Source organism: Leptinotarsa decemlineata, unplaced genomic scaffold, assembly GCF_025532065.1.
Source record: "Leptinotarsa decemlineata unplaced genomic scaffold, Ldec_3_MD MMD2_P_RNA_scaffold_2, whole genome shotgun sequence".
NCBI lineage: Eukaryota > Metazoa > Arthropoda > Insecta > Coleoptera > Chrysomelidae > Leptinotarsa > Leptinotarsa decemlineata.
Genome location: NW_027412529.1, coordinates 14153464 through 14169315, shown reverse-complemented (window position 1 = coordinate 14169315; position 15852 = coordinate 14153464).

Genomic DNA, 15852 nt, shown 5'->3' with positions numbered 1-15852 from the left:
ATCATAAGGAAAAAATGGAATACTTCCAGTCATAACGTGAGCTGCTGTGACAAAACTCTTCAGAATTGAATAAGCAAACTGGGATTTACATTTAAAATAATAAACAAATGTCGAGCAGTTATGGAAAGCAGAAGAATAGTGGAATTGCCTAACAAATACTTAGAACAAATAACTAAATATAGTCAAGAACAATGGCAAATTTTCTATGTAGACGAAACTTATGACACTCACGTCACAGTTACGAAAAGGTGGACTGATGGTTTGAGAATGTGTACGCTTAACATGCCTGCAAACAAAGGATTGCGACTAATCATTGTGCATTGCGGAGAAAGTAATGGATGTGTTCCGAATTGTTCGAAATTATGTGGAAAAAACTTGAGGACTGCAATGTTCACCTATCATAAGAATATGGAAGCTAATATTTCTGAGGAATGGTTTGAAAACACATCGATCCCAAATTTGGATGCGAATAGTGTAATAGTTTTTGACAACGGTTCCTATCATTCACGACAGCTCATCAAAGTACCGAATAAAAATTCGAGAAAAGATGAAATACAAAGTTTTTTAATGGATAAAAATTTGTATTTTGAAGATAACTATACCGAAAACCAACTATTTGAAGTTTTACAGACAAAAACATTTGAAAAAGTGTATGCCCTTGAGAGTATTGCTGAAAAGTATGGACACACCATATTGAGTATTGAATGAAATTATATAGTTTCAAGGACGAATAACATGTGATTGAAATGTTTGGAGAGACAAACGCATTTGATTTGATGCGGAGTAATATGTGGAGTAATTTTTGTCAACATGACAACGGTTGAAATGAACTATATTTAAAAGATACACATATACCACGGCGGACTTTTCTGTAGATATTCAACTGGGATCGGACAGATTTATTGGTGGAAGTTCGAAGAATCCACAATGGTCACCTACGTCACGGTTAACAATGTCATTCTTCAACCAATTCACACAAAACAATAATGAGTAATGTATACACATAAACTTTTTCTTAAACAATCCGCCATTGGTAATAACTGTATGAAAATCATTTCGATAGTTTTTGACTCTATTGCGATCAGACAGACAGACGCGATGAGGAGACTGCTTTATGAAACGAATTTGAAAATTCATTCAGATGATTTTTTCATACACATTATATTTTGGATTTTGAAACATCACTTTAACAGCTATCACTTTAAGCAACAAATTAAATTGGAACAGGATTTGAGTGGATTGGTGAAAGACAAGAGTGGATTTAAGCAGATTTTGCTAATATAAAAAGGTTACTCTACCAATTTGAACGAAAAAGTTTGTGTGTATATCCGCGTGACATAAACAGTTACGATTCGATTCTGTACCTCAAATGTTTCACGGCTGTGATTCGTATGCAAAAGGAAGGAAAATCACAATTCTGAGCATTATTCCTTACATTTTTGACAAAAGAAACGTTGTGCCTTTTCCGTCACAGAAATATGAATGCCATCTGTTGAAATCTCTTTTGAATTGAGTTCACTTGGATTGGCGTTCTGTGAGATAACAATAAAATGAAAAATTTCGCCGCGATTTCAGAACGAGACTAGATATAGTTAGTTTAAATGATTTTACTGAAATACATCAGAGAAATAGTGGTGTTTATTCATCAAAATACTACAGATTTTAAATTGGAAGTAGTATAATTTTACCAGAGAATAATTTTAGCGAAACAAAAAGCTTTTTGGCTCTCACTTGTTCATTTCTATACAAAAAAGTCAACTATTTTTATTGAGAAGGAGACATTGAAGTCTGAATCAGCAATCCTTTGGAATTTCTACTTGTGCGTAAAGTAGCCACATTAGCAATCATAAGGATGATAGCGATCCAATTTTTGAAGCAATTTATCATAGAGTGATTGTTGGTAGATGAAAAAATACAAATCACAATAATGATGAAGTACAATATACAATAGTGTAGATACTTAGCAGAATGGTGCCACTGTATACACAACCATTTTGATTTCGAACAGGTTGGAGCCTGGCTTCCTTACCCTTTCGACTGGCGTTTGATGTCCTCAGACATCAGTGCTGCCCTTCACGGTGTACCCCTACCTGGCTGGGGTGAAATGGATGAAAAATTGTTCATCTGTTTGAGGGAGACATGAGTGCCTCATTCGACAGAGTGCCGGGGCCTTCTCAATCCCGAGGGGTCGTCTACAGCATAGTCTAAGCTTCCCTAACTAACGGATTATCGTGAGTTCTTGCGCAATCAAAAACTCGCCGATTTCTCGACTGAATGGACTGCTTGATGAAAGGCAACTACAAATCTCTGCGGATGGCTTCATTCTGCACGAACCGCGGAGCATTCACAATCATCCTTATTAGCTCATTTTGTGATCTCTCCAGAATGGAGATGTTAGACGGAGCCGCTCGTCGCCAGACGCCTGAAGCGTACATGATGACAGGCTTGAACATCGTATTATGGTAATTTTGTTCATTAGACTTATTTTGGATCTTCTATTGATCAGAGGGTACATACTCCTGATCCGACCCTCGATCCTTGTTTTGACGGATTCAATGTGCGGGCTTCAGGTGAGCCTACGGTCTTTCAGAAGGTCTAGGTACTTTACCCGCGCTTGCCGGTTGATCTCTTCTCCAGAGACCCATACTTTCCTAGCCGAAGAAGATATCGTTCTTCCCATTGTTATCGCCTGACTCTTTTCTGGGTTCGCTCGGATCTTCCACTCGAGGTACCAGCGCTCGAGGTCGTCCAGCACGTTGCATGTATACGAACCCGAGCTCCCGAGCCATGGAAGACGAGAGGAGAACCATATCATCGGCGTATAGAAATACCTCCACACGCTTGGACCTTGGGAGGTCGCTGGTGTAGAGCGAGTATAACGTGGGAGAGGGCATAGCTTCCTGTGACACCCCAGCGAAAATCTCTCTGTTGTCAGACAGGGAGCCCTCTACTCTAACTTGAAATGTTCTGTCTTTCAGGAAAGACCCAATCCACCGAATCAGGCCGTGATGTAGGTCGAACACGACTAGTTTGTGTAGTGCCATACTCGATCGAAGGTCTTCGAGATATCTAAGAGGATAACGTGAATTTTACGGTTGTTGTTTAGCTTTTGAATGGTGTCTTCGACCAGTTGCAGAGCCTGTAACTCGGTGGAGTGGTCTCTCCTGAATCCGAATTGTTCGTCAGGCAGAACATTTCGGTACTCATTTTCTTCGTTGAGCCTTTGCAGAACGACTCTTTCCGCCAGCTTAGCCGCCGACGAAAGCAGACTGATCAGGCGATAGTTATGTGGGAACAGCGGGTTCTGACCCTGTTTCGGGAGCATGACGATGATCTCCTGCTTCCACCTTCTGGAAAGTATCTGAGGGCCAACAAATCGTTCATTATATTTACTAGGTTCTCGACGTAGTTGTCTGGAAGCCTCTTCAACAACCTATTGGTTATTGAATCGACTCCCGGAGCTTTCTTGGTCTTTGCGGCCCTGATATAACTCTTCAGCTCTTTCACAGAAGCCCGATCTTCCAACAGCATTTCGCGATCGATATCATCGTTGTTATCGACGTTAAGTTGGAACTGACGTTCCCTCGTGTCGGCAAAAGCCAACGCTTTGTCGGCGGGGGATTAGCACACTCCGCGCTTTCCGTGAATGGGTGAGGGAGCATTCTTCTTCTCCTTGAGTTTGCGGGTGACTCGCCATAGCTTGTCATCCCCAGGTTCAAAAGATTCCAAAAGCTCCTCCCATTAGTGTATACACATGCATACATCAAAGTCAATGTAGCTCAAACATTTATGAAAAAACTCACATTCGAACTTTAAAGCATTTATAATTATTGGGTATTTGTTTCTATTGTTACTTTCCATCCAATATTTCATTTCGTTCCATAGCTCTAAGTAACTTTACTTTTTCCAGGTAAAACCTTTCAAATGTTGGAACTCAGATAGTTCACTACATTTGTGCCACTTTTTTTACATTTTGGAACTATGTCACTATCATCTGCAAAATTCATGATACAAACTTCAAATTTTATTTTTGACAAACTGTCCAGTCCATATAATCAGTGAAAAGTAAAAAGGCCAGAACTGTACCTTGAGTAACACCATAATTAACGTTCTTTGGAGTACTTACAAAATCATCAGAGTTAACTTTTGGAAATACCCAATAAACTGTGGAAGAATGAACCAAACCAAAACTGTTTATTAATTCAACTATCTTACATCAACTACTATCACCTAGCTAGTAAACAAATTGTATATCAACGCAGTTGACAAAGCTTATAAAATATAATATTAACTATTGGCCTTCGATCAGAAAGATAAGATTTCAATAGATAATACGGTTTACTACCCTTGATCCAATATGTTTTGTTTCTCGAGGAGTTATATGTGATAGATAGTATTGAAGGTCGAAACACATTTCATTGGTTTCGAAGAGAAAGAAAACATTAGTAGATGCTATTGAGTAGTCGAACAGCAGCAGTTGAAGGGGTTTTCATTTGATTTTTTATATCACAAACACATAATAACTGTTGAAGTTGTGTGTTTTTTCTATCGAAAAATTTCATCATTTCATCATTTTTGTATAGTAACGTAGATTTTGAGAAATCAATTCTCTCATCGACTGTGAAGTTTTATTATTGGAGATGCAAACATTATTGGAAAGTTAAATGGAAACCTCTTGCGTTAAATGAAGTCAACTCAATCATTCATTTTCTAAAAACCATAACGGAAACACTTTTCTCAATGCTCGTTTTACTAATCAAATGTGTCATCAGGAGATAGTCTGGAACTGAAACACTTTTCACGATGCTTACTTCATGAACTGCGGATGCCATCAGAAGATGGTCTATAGATTAGAATGAAGATCTATTAAATGAATTTGAACGATGAATGCGCCGAAAATGCTTTTATGGAACATTTCAAAACATTATTCAAAAAGTACAACGACAGGTTCAGTTACTGTAATCATTCCTGTAATCTGTACTATTCTTAGAAAGGTCTATTCATAATATTTGATTATTGGTAAATACTATGAATGTTAGTTGAATTGTTTCGGTCTTCATTCATTTCAGCTTTATTCTTCAATTGAGAGACAATCAACTATACCCACATCATTCATTATCAGTAATCAAATCAACTCTTCTTGACGGGATAATTCCACCAATTGAATAATGACCCATCTAATTAATGAGAACCGTGAAAAATTAAATTGAATTTGATCATAACTCATGTAACCTGCTGTGACTGTCAATTTTAATCTCATATAATTACTTGTGAGATAATTTACGGTAGCTTGTTGACCCAACAAATATATTTTCAAGAATTATCTCAGTAAAAAGTAAAAATACAGTGTTCTGCATACCAAAGTAACGGTCTCAATATCACAATATACAATTGAAGAAGGAGCTGAAAAGAGTGGATAGAAAATTGTCCCTGCCAATATTGAGAATCTTTCAGTTTCTCTGTAATTGCAAATGAATGGTCCTTCCAAATATTCATCAGTAGTAATGGCTATGAATAAATCCTTGGAAATTTCCCTCCGTGTATAAAACAGCTCCTGTGATTCCTATTTTCATAGGCGATAATGCAGAAGATCCAAATATCTTTAGACCTATCTCCGTGCTCTCAACATTCTCAAAAATCATAGAAAATCTGGTAAAAAACCGGTATTAGCTTTTCTTTACAAATACAATATCTTAACCAACCGAACAAATATATTTTCAAGTATAACCTCACAAAAAAGTGAAAATACAGTGTTCTACATACCAAAGGAACGGTCTCAATATCACAATATCCAATTGAAGGAGGAGATGAAGAGAGTGGATAGAAAATTGTCCTTGCCAATGTTGAGAATCTTTCAGTTTCTCTGTAAATGAAAATTAATGGTTCTTCGAAATATTTATCAGTAGTAATGGCTATGAATAAATCCTTGGAAATTTCCCTCCGTCTCTAAAACAGCTCCTGTTATTCCTATTATCAAAGGCGATAATGCAGAAGATCCAAATATCTTTAGACCTATCTCCGTGCTCTCAACATTCTCAAAAATTATAGAAAATCTGGTAAAAAACTGGTATTAGATTTTCTTCACAAATACAATATATTAACCAACCCAACAAATATATTTTCAAGTATGACCTCAGAAAAAAGTGAAAATACAGTGTTCTGCATACCAACGGAACGGTCTCAATATCACAATATACAATTGAAGAAGGAGCTGAAAAGAGTGGATAGAAAATTGTCCCTGCCAATATTGAGAATCTTTCAGTTTCTCTGTAATTGCAAATGAATGGTCCTTCCAAATATTCATCAGTAGTAATGGCTATGAATAAATCCTTGGAAATTTCCCTCCGTGTCTAAAACAGCTCCTGTAGTTCTTAGTTTCAAAGGCGATGATGCAGAAGATCCAAATACCTTAAGACCTATCTCCGTGCTCTCAACATTCTCAAAAATCATAGAAAATCTGGTAAAAAACCGGTATTAGCTTCTCTTCACAAATACAATATATTAATCAACTGTCAATTTGGCTTTCAGAAGGCAAAAGGCACGAATGATGCAATCCTTTCCTTTCTTGGACATGTCTACACACATCTCAACAATGCGAGGTCGTAGCTGCAGCATTCTACAAAGCTTTTGATTGTGTAACTGATTAACTTATTATGCCAAATTTGGACTGATGTGGCTTCAGAGGAGTGTGTAATGACTGGTTCAGGTTTTACATAAGTGAAAGACAGTTAGTGAGATCAAACGGAAAACTATCACACACTAAAGATATCTTATGGGACAATCCACAATGATCAGTACTGGGCCCGATTATCTTCCTTATATATATGAATGACCTTGATAATCTCTCAATTCAAGAAATTTCTACGATCTTTGCGGTTGACACCATGCTCCTTTGGCATGGAAAAAATACTTCTAATATGAAAGAAACTATTGATTAAGAAGTTGTGAAAAAATGGTGTGACCCAAACTACTTGTGGTTTAGTATAAAAAAAACACACTTACGCACCTTCAGCTGTGATATTAACAATTTATACTTGAATAGAACAATTCTTGTGAAGCTTCATGAATAACGAATTAAAATTTGATCAACATATTTCAGCTTTGAATAAAAAAAATTGGCACTTCGAATAGTTTCAAATGAACTGAGTTCATTCACAACAAGAATGGTATATCATTTCCTGATTGAGTCTCACCTGAAAGAACATTGCCTGCAAGTGGCAGTCGATGGATATCTCTCGAATACTTTCACCATCATTTGTTCCCCAGGGATTCATATTGTTTCCAACCCTCTTGATATTGTATATCAACGACTTATTGTAAAAAAACAAAACTCCAATATATCGGTTTTCTGACGACAGCACACTTGTTTCGTCATTCCATTTGGATTCCAGGACATCGACTGAGGAGGCACATCTTAACCAGCAACAGGAGGTTGCATATCTTAATGATGATCCAGAAGTGATTTCGAATTGATGATAATGATATGATAATAATAATAATATTTATTTCAGAGTATCAATACAAAGAATGATACAAAATTTCGATATATAATGAAATAAATATGGTAGAACTCCACGAGGGTTTCCCCTGTATGTGGAGGGGGTAAGAATAATAATTTAATAAGTACGGATATATTAGCAAGTTAATACACAATAACACATAACATATACATACATAATAAATTAACACATATTCACGATAAATTATACTGACTTATATGAAGACTATTCACAATACAACATTAATAATTTTCACTGGAATTGAAAAAGCCGCTTCTTAATAGCTTGGAACACTGTTTCGAACGAGAAAACTGTACCCACCTCAGTAACTTTTGATGCTTTATAAAGCTCAGATCAGACCTTCTTTGGAGTATTGTTCTCATGTATGGAGTTCTGTCCCAAACATACCCTGAAGTTGCTGAATTCCATCCAGAAAAGAGCCATCCGCTTGGTTGGAGACGCGAACTTCACGTGCAATCTTGATAGCCAGCAACATCGTAGAAAGTTTGAAGATTTGTCTCTCTAGATACTCTCTCTCTAGATACTCTATAGATACTCTCATGAGAAGTGTTCGAGTAACTTGGCACATTTGACTCCACCAAGAGCGGTATATACCAGAAATACGCGACGGTCTGTTGTGACTCATTGTTTCGAGGTTCAACTCAATACATCTCAAACTTCACTGTTTAAGAACTCTTTCATTTGGAGAACGGCGTTTATATGGAATGAACTTTCTGAGAACGTTTTTCCAAATGGATTCGATCTCCAGTGATTCAAATTCAATGTGAATCACTACATTCGCACAGGCACCGCTCTAAGAGCGCCTTAAGGATTTTCCTGTAGTGCTTGTGTTTTGCCCTTAAAAAAAGGCTTACCGAATTACGGCTACGTTGTCAACGTTTCGATTTTCTATTATGACATAAAAATCATTCTTACGCCCAAAATCACAAATGTCATAACCATAATTCAATCTACTTTGCACACACAATTGAAACTGTAATGACCTAACAAGTCGAACCTTGTCAATTTGTTTGATCTTCAATTTATTTTCTAATTTTTCAGATGTTTTCAAAGTTGTTCTGCTAATCGAGATGCAGACAAATACAATAAATAAAAATTCATGAAAATCGTTTCATCCGCTCTTGAGTTATAAATGATGTAACTAACACGATTTTACGACTTTGTTTTATATATTAGATTTGAATAAAAAACGAGGTTAACTGAACCAGACTCTGCCAAAATGAAATATTCAGTTTCAGCAGTATTAAATGAATACTTCAAAGGTGATGTTCATTTCAGTTTATTATTGCGCAAAAATAGAGCAAACTGAAATATAGATACTCTGAATACTGTTAGGACGGCCCATTTTTTTGACGTCACATTATTTTGTGTTCTGTAAAACCACGGTCAATTCAGATGTGGAATATTCGCACGAAATAAAAACCCAGAGTTCCACTGAATGATTTCCGAGAGTTAGATGCTAAGGATATGAGGAAAATTAATTTCCTGATTTTTTAGTAGTACTTTCACTATTTATATTATATTGTCGTAAGAAATGCCCAATTTTCATTTTGAAAGTGATATAATGTGAAATAATGACGTCATTCAGAAAACTTTTCTCTAATGGCGATAAGTTCGGATTTTTGCTATTGTATAAACGTAACATAAACTGAATTAAGGAGCAGTAGAATACCAAAAACCTTTTTATTTCGCAAATACTAATGTATACTGAAAAGAACGCCCCTTTCAATTCAAACTTATTCACATCAAGAAAAGTACCAATAAATTGAGATAGAAATTCAAAATATCGTGTAATGAAACATAATGACAAAATTGAAATACGTATTTGCGGGGATGTGGAAATTTGTTATGAAATTCCATCATGAAATTTCAAAACATGGAAAAATTTTCGATGATGTTTTCCTACGTTCATGCAAAAAAACTTCATTGGACTGTAATGGATGAGTGTAATAAAGTTTACATTACACTCATCCATTACTCTACTAATATACAGTGTAATCATGAATTTTTGATAGAAAACATGAAAAGTGAGTAATAATGGTTTATAACGTGTATCACTCTTACAAACTGAAAAATACAATTTTTTTGTTCCTTTTCGGACATGTAACAGTATAATAATCACTTGAAATTGTTTGTTTTCCAACTAGGACACTCATTTCACTCTTTTCTTACTGATTTGAATAATAATTCTGGGAAATTTCAACAAATTCGCCTACTTAGATAGTACTTATGATGCACTGTTTGGAACCTTCGAATATCCCTACAGCTATGTTGGGAAAAATCTCCAGTAATATTTATTACTTAGATAGTACATTAGGTAAACATGGCTTGTGCAGTCCCAAGCTAACAGAAAAAATTTGCACTGAAAGATCTATTGTGAACATCAAAACTTTCAAAAATGAAGATGTTGTGTAGTTACTCTGTGATGGAAATAATCCATAATGAACAATAATATAATAATAATAATAACAGAAATAATATGTATTTATCAATCAATGAAATTTACAGTTTTTAAAAACAATGAGGATTTATGATACTGTAACGAATTAATGAATTAACTGTCTTGAACAAATTTATTTTTAACAATAGTTCACTATCACGACTAATTTATATTCAACACTTAGCAACCAACGCCTAATTCATCTTCACTGTTCGAATTCTTTGTTTAACCGCTCGATTCGCTTTCTGAATACAGACTCCATCTCTGGACGGAAAGCAGGGCTTATATATCGGTAACGATCGTTCTAGATTCATCTAATGGTCTCTGTACTCGCCTAGTATTTTCCCGGCGAGTCAGACTGCTTCTTTCGTGGTGATGTCATGTTTATTCACTGGCTGAGATATCGGTCAGGGCCGGCTTCAGAATCGTTACAATACAATTATCAGTTGATTCATCAGTTAGGCAAATAAATAGAGAAAACCCACAAAGGCTCAGTCTGTGCGTGGGTATCAAAATTATTTGTGAACTTTACGCTTAGAATGCAATTTTTTTATCATTAATCAACAATCAATTAAACACATGAAAATTAACATATTTACACTCACCCAACCATTCACATACACGCCCATCCCAGTGAGAGTAGGGTAGTAGGGGAGTTTATATCTTTGATATGGGCGGGTATAACATTATATAACCTAGGAGCAAGATAGGTACAGCTGTGTTGTCCAATAGTTTTTGACATTTTTGGTACTTCAATCGAATGTATTCTATATCGTGTATGATGTAAGTGATCAACAGTTTTAGAATCTTTGAGATTTTTCCGTTGGTATACCAGAAATGTTAGAGCAAAAATTTGTCATGAGAAGAGAAATGAAAATTTCGGTGTTTTTCACCACTTTTATTTGTAACTAACGTTACCGAAGTTTCGTCCTATACGGACATTTTCAAACTTATACAATAAACTGTTTTTAACTGTTTATACAATAAACTGTTTATTGCATATGTTTCAAAATGTCCGTATAGGACTAAACTGCAGTAACGTTAGTTACAAATGAAAGTGGTAAAAAACATAGAAATTTTCATTTCTCTTTCCATTATGATTTCCTACCACGTAGTACATCCATCAATTTATTCTAAAATTTGTCGATTGTCCATCCGTTCGGCTTCAGTGTACAGATCGTCGCTTGGGGTATGTATAGGGTCTATTCTAAATGATCTTAATAATCCACTTGTGGAGTGTCTCCAAGTTCTTAAGGTAATAATTAGTGACCCCTCCCCATGCTATAATACCATACAACAGATTTTTTACCTAAGCATGATAGATAATTTTAAGATGCTTAGAGCCAAGGACGTTTTTTAGTTATTTAAATTTATATACCATATATCTCAGTTTTTTTGTCAGATTATTTATATGCGTGTTCCACTTCAAGTTACTGTCAAGCGTATTCCGTAAATATTTAACTGTGTTGGTTGATTTGAGTTGTACTATATCATTTCATATTCGAATATTTATAGATGAATAGTTGGGTAGATTTGATTCGTAGCTTTTGAAAGGTGTGTACATGGTTTTCTTTAGATTTACATCAGTGAGTAGTTTACTACTGAAATATTTCATAATGATGTCTCTTGTTCTTTCAAGATCTCCCAATTCTTTACTTTGAAGTAGAACACGGTATCATCAGATTGAATAGAAAGTTGATATAAATAATGAACAAAATTGGACCGAGCACTGTTCTCTGGGGGACCCCATATCTTATAGTTCTATTAGTACTCAATTCATTATTAATACTTACGCATTGTTTTCGGTCTTCAAGATAGCTTTTCATCAATCGAAGTGTAATCCCTCTGAACCGATGTTCTCAAGGGTTTCTGGTAAATCTGGATGGCTGACGGTATCAAACGCTTTTGCGAGATCAACCAATAGACAGATGGCGGGCTCCTGCGAATCTAAAGCGTTAAACAGTTTTTTAATTAAATCCGTTATAGCGTCCTGAGTTGATCTCCCATTCATAAACTCATATTGCTTCTCAGAAATCAAGCTGTATGTGACCATATAATATTTCTGAAATATTTATTCAAACTAAAATAATCTTTTTCAAAATGTCATATTCACCCTTGAAGTTAACCTTTTTTTAATGATATCGTGCAATACACTGAATATGAAAACCTCGAAAAAGTATTTTTCTCCTTTGTCCATGAAAATTAATCATTTGAGGATTTTGGTTTCATGATATCGATATCAGCTAATATAGAAATATGTGAATCATCTGAATCCAATACCCAATATCATTATCTGAATAATTTAAATTCATAAGAATATATGCTTTCACTGCCGGTGTAACAATTGAAGATAACAAAATTCCGGATAGTAATTCTTGGTAAAACGGAACATAGAGTACCAAACGTTTCTCTATTATTGTTGCAGACATCATCATTGTTATGTACGAGAAAGAATGTTATATCTCGAGGTTTCAGTGACTACTGATCGTGTCCTAGGATTTTGATATTTGCTTTCAATATCAAGGAAAATATACCTGTAACACAGACTTATGGTACACCCCCCTTTTTTTCTTTATTCTTCCACCTATTTTTACGGAACTATTAATATTGATCATGCTTACAAAGTGGCACTTTTTGACGTAATTTGAGATTTTTTCAACTTCCGGTTTTTCCGAAAATCTTATCAACGTTTAATTTTCAAATGGATCACCCTGTATATTATTACATTTTTTAAAATCTACACAGTTTTCTGAATCCAATGATACCCCATACTCGATATTTTTAGTGTTGAGACGCTCGGTTTATTTTTCGATCTAGAGAGCCATGAAAATTATTAAGTATTTTCGCAATTTAATGAAGGTAAGTTGATGAGGTGGCTATGAATTACAAACAACTTTTGACATTTCCATAAACTGACATTGTTTGTTAGTCACTGAACACATTGTTGTCGATCGGATTTCTAACAGAAATAAGTTAAAAATGCTACAAGTATATAACAGAAACGAGAAAGTAGATATGCTATTGATTTATGGGGAATGTCGGCAAAGTGCAGTTGCGGATCACCGGCTATACTCGGAGCGATATCCCGCACGACAATGTCCGGCTAGAAATTATTTCAAGCGTCTTGAAGAGGAGTTCAGACGTGATCCTGATCAAAATGAGGGTAATGAAAATGTTATTATATCTGAAGAAATGGAAATAAATGTCCTCATGAGGTTGGAAATAGTATCTCTTAGGCAGCTGGCTTTTGAGTTGGATATCAGTCGTGAAAGTGTAAGAAGAATTGTGAAAAAACACAAGTATCGATCTTTCAAATATCAACTTCACCAACATCTGTATGACGCCGATAGCGTAAGAAGGGTGGAATATTGCAGATGGGTTCTACACAATAATGTGCAGCCCAATAATGAGTTTTTGAAAACAATTGTATTCTCAGATGAGTCAAGATTCACCAATCTTGGTTTCTTTAATAGACAGGATACCAGATATTGGGCACAAGAAAATCAGAATTTGTTTCGGCAGGGAAATTTCCAAGAACGTTTCGAATTCAATGTCTGGCTGGTAATAGTAGGGGTTAGGATAATTGACCCCATAATATTTGATGGTCCTTTGAGTGGTAATAGATACCTAGGTTTTCTCGGAAATGAAATTGAAGGATATCTAGAAGATTTAGCGCATAATCTGGCAAATCGACTGTTTCTTCATTAGGATGGAGTACCTCCCCATAATAGTCGGATAGTGACGGAGTACCTTCGTGATAGATTTGGGGAGCAATGGACTGGAATACATGGTCCTATTAGGTGGCTGCTAGATCACCCTTAACCCCGTTGGACTTTCTCATTTGGGGACACTTGAAAAATATTGTCTACGCAACTTCCCCAACAACCCGATAGGACCTGGAAGTACGAGTAAGACAAGCCATTCAGAATATAACGCCTCAACAATTGGCCAGTGTGATTCAAAATACCGCGAAACGAGCTCGAAAATGCCTGGATGATGACGGTCAACATTTTGAACAGCTGTTATGATTTATTTGTGTATTTCAAAAAGTTTTGTTTCTTAAATGAATTACAATATGAGAAAATGAGTATGAGTATGATGATATGAGTATGAATGAGTATCTACAATGATGTTGATTCGTTGTGTTGACTTAATTGAAATAATATTAATTCTTTTCACGTTCATGGCTCTCTAGATCGAAAAATAAACCGAGCGTCTTAACACTTGAAATATCAACTATGGTGTATCATTAGATTCAAAAATGTAATAATATACAGGGTGTTTTATTTGAAAATTAAATGTTGATAAGATTTCCGGAAAAACCGGAAGTTGAAAAAAATCTCACATTACGTCAAAAAGTGTCTCATTGTGAGCATAATCAATATTAATAGTACCGTGTAAATAGGTAAAAGAATAAAGAAAAAAAGGGAGGTGTACCATAAGTCTGTGTCACACGGTATATCATTTGTATTCAACTTTCACGAGATCTCAATAATGAGAAATTTCAAAATGATCTCCGGATTCAATAATATGTTCCGAAACTACTATAAATTGTATCAAAATGCCAACTCTGATATTGATTCACTGACTTTCAGTATCCAGGAATACATAGAAGGTTGTTTTTATTGACTTGTTCAAAAGAGAAAGTTCCTTTCACGAAATAGGCATTATCACATCCCTCATCTACAAATTCTGTGGAGAGTAAGATCTCAAATATGATGGATATCAGATTAACAAACTAATCGAGTTGAATAATAGATCTTAATTAAAAAAAAAACAAGATGCGCTAATTATGCCTGCAAGGTTTTATTATCCTTCGAATGAATACCAAAGGCTGTACAACGTATGATTACAGTAAATAATTTTGATTATAATTACTGTTAGATATCAATCAGATAGTTATCTATTAAACGTCAAATATTGATAATATTGTTTGAAATTTATATTCCATTGTTATGGCTATGGCCATATTAGTATGATAACTAATTTATATTCCGTTAGCGTTTGCATGCATTCATTCGTAATAGTGAAACGAGAATCTCTATTTTTATATGAGGTCTGCTCTTTGAAAATTACTTCGCTATATGCTGCGGATATCGGAGTCAGTATTGGACGTTGTCTAAACATTATATTACTGTCAGCACCAGAAGGTATAATATGAACCCCTGCGACAATCAAAATTCACTGTCAATAGACACTATATCTGCGTATAGTGGGAATAAGCACATAAGTCAAAATATCGCATTTTTGTATCAAGTCATATTCGTCGACAATAACTGCAGATGCATGACTGTGTGAAATCACATAAGTCAAACACGAAACATAAATAAGTTGAAAATGATTGCGTATATACACCTTAGTCGAAATGTTATGATTACGGTGGGTATAATGATATAAGTCAGACTTATGTAGTTTCATACTATCTATTCTCAAGTGAAAAATCACTTAAGTCTGACGTAAGTGATTTTACGCTCAACGTCTGTTGCGTGAATTTTGTGTTGAAGTTTATTCGGGTGTTTATCAGTGTTTGTAAGTGGTACGTAGGTACTTTCTATACCTATTTTTGAAGATGTAACCATGAGTACTAGAAGTAGAAAACTTGTGGAATTAGCTCGCAAACGAAGAGAAGTTTTGAATGATGATAAGCTTTCTTTAAAACATTTGAATACATTTGTGTGGGAAATGATTATACTGTTTTGAATGGTTTGATGTTCATTCGAGAGATATTTTGAACGACGATAAACTTTTTTTAAAACAAATGGTTTATTGTTACTGGACGAGATGTTAAGAATGACTCGAAATTCATTTGCAGGGATGAGTTTGCGTATATTTTCAAATGGTTCATTTTCACTAGGAGATTGACATAGTAATATTTTTTTCAGAAAACGAGTT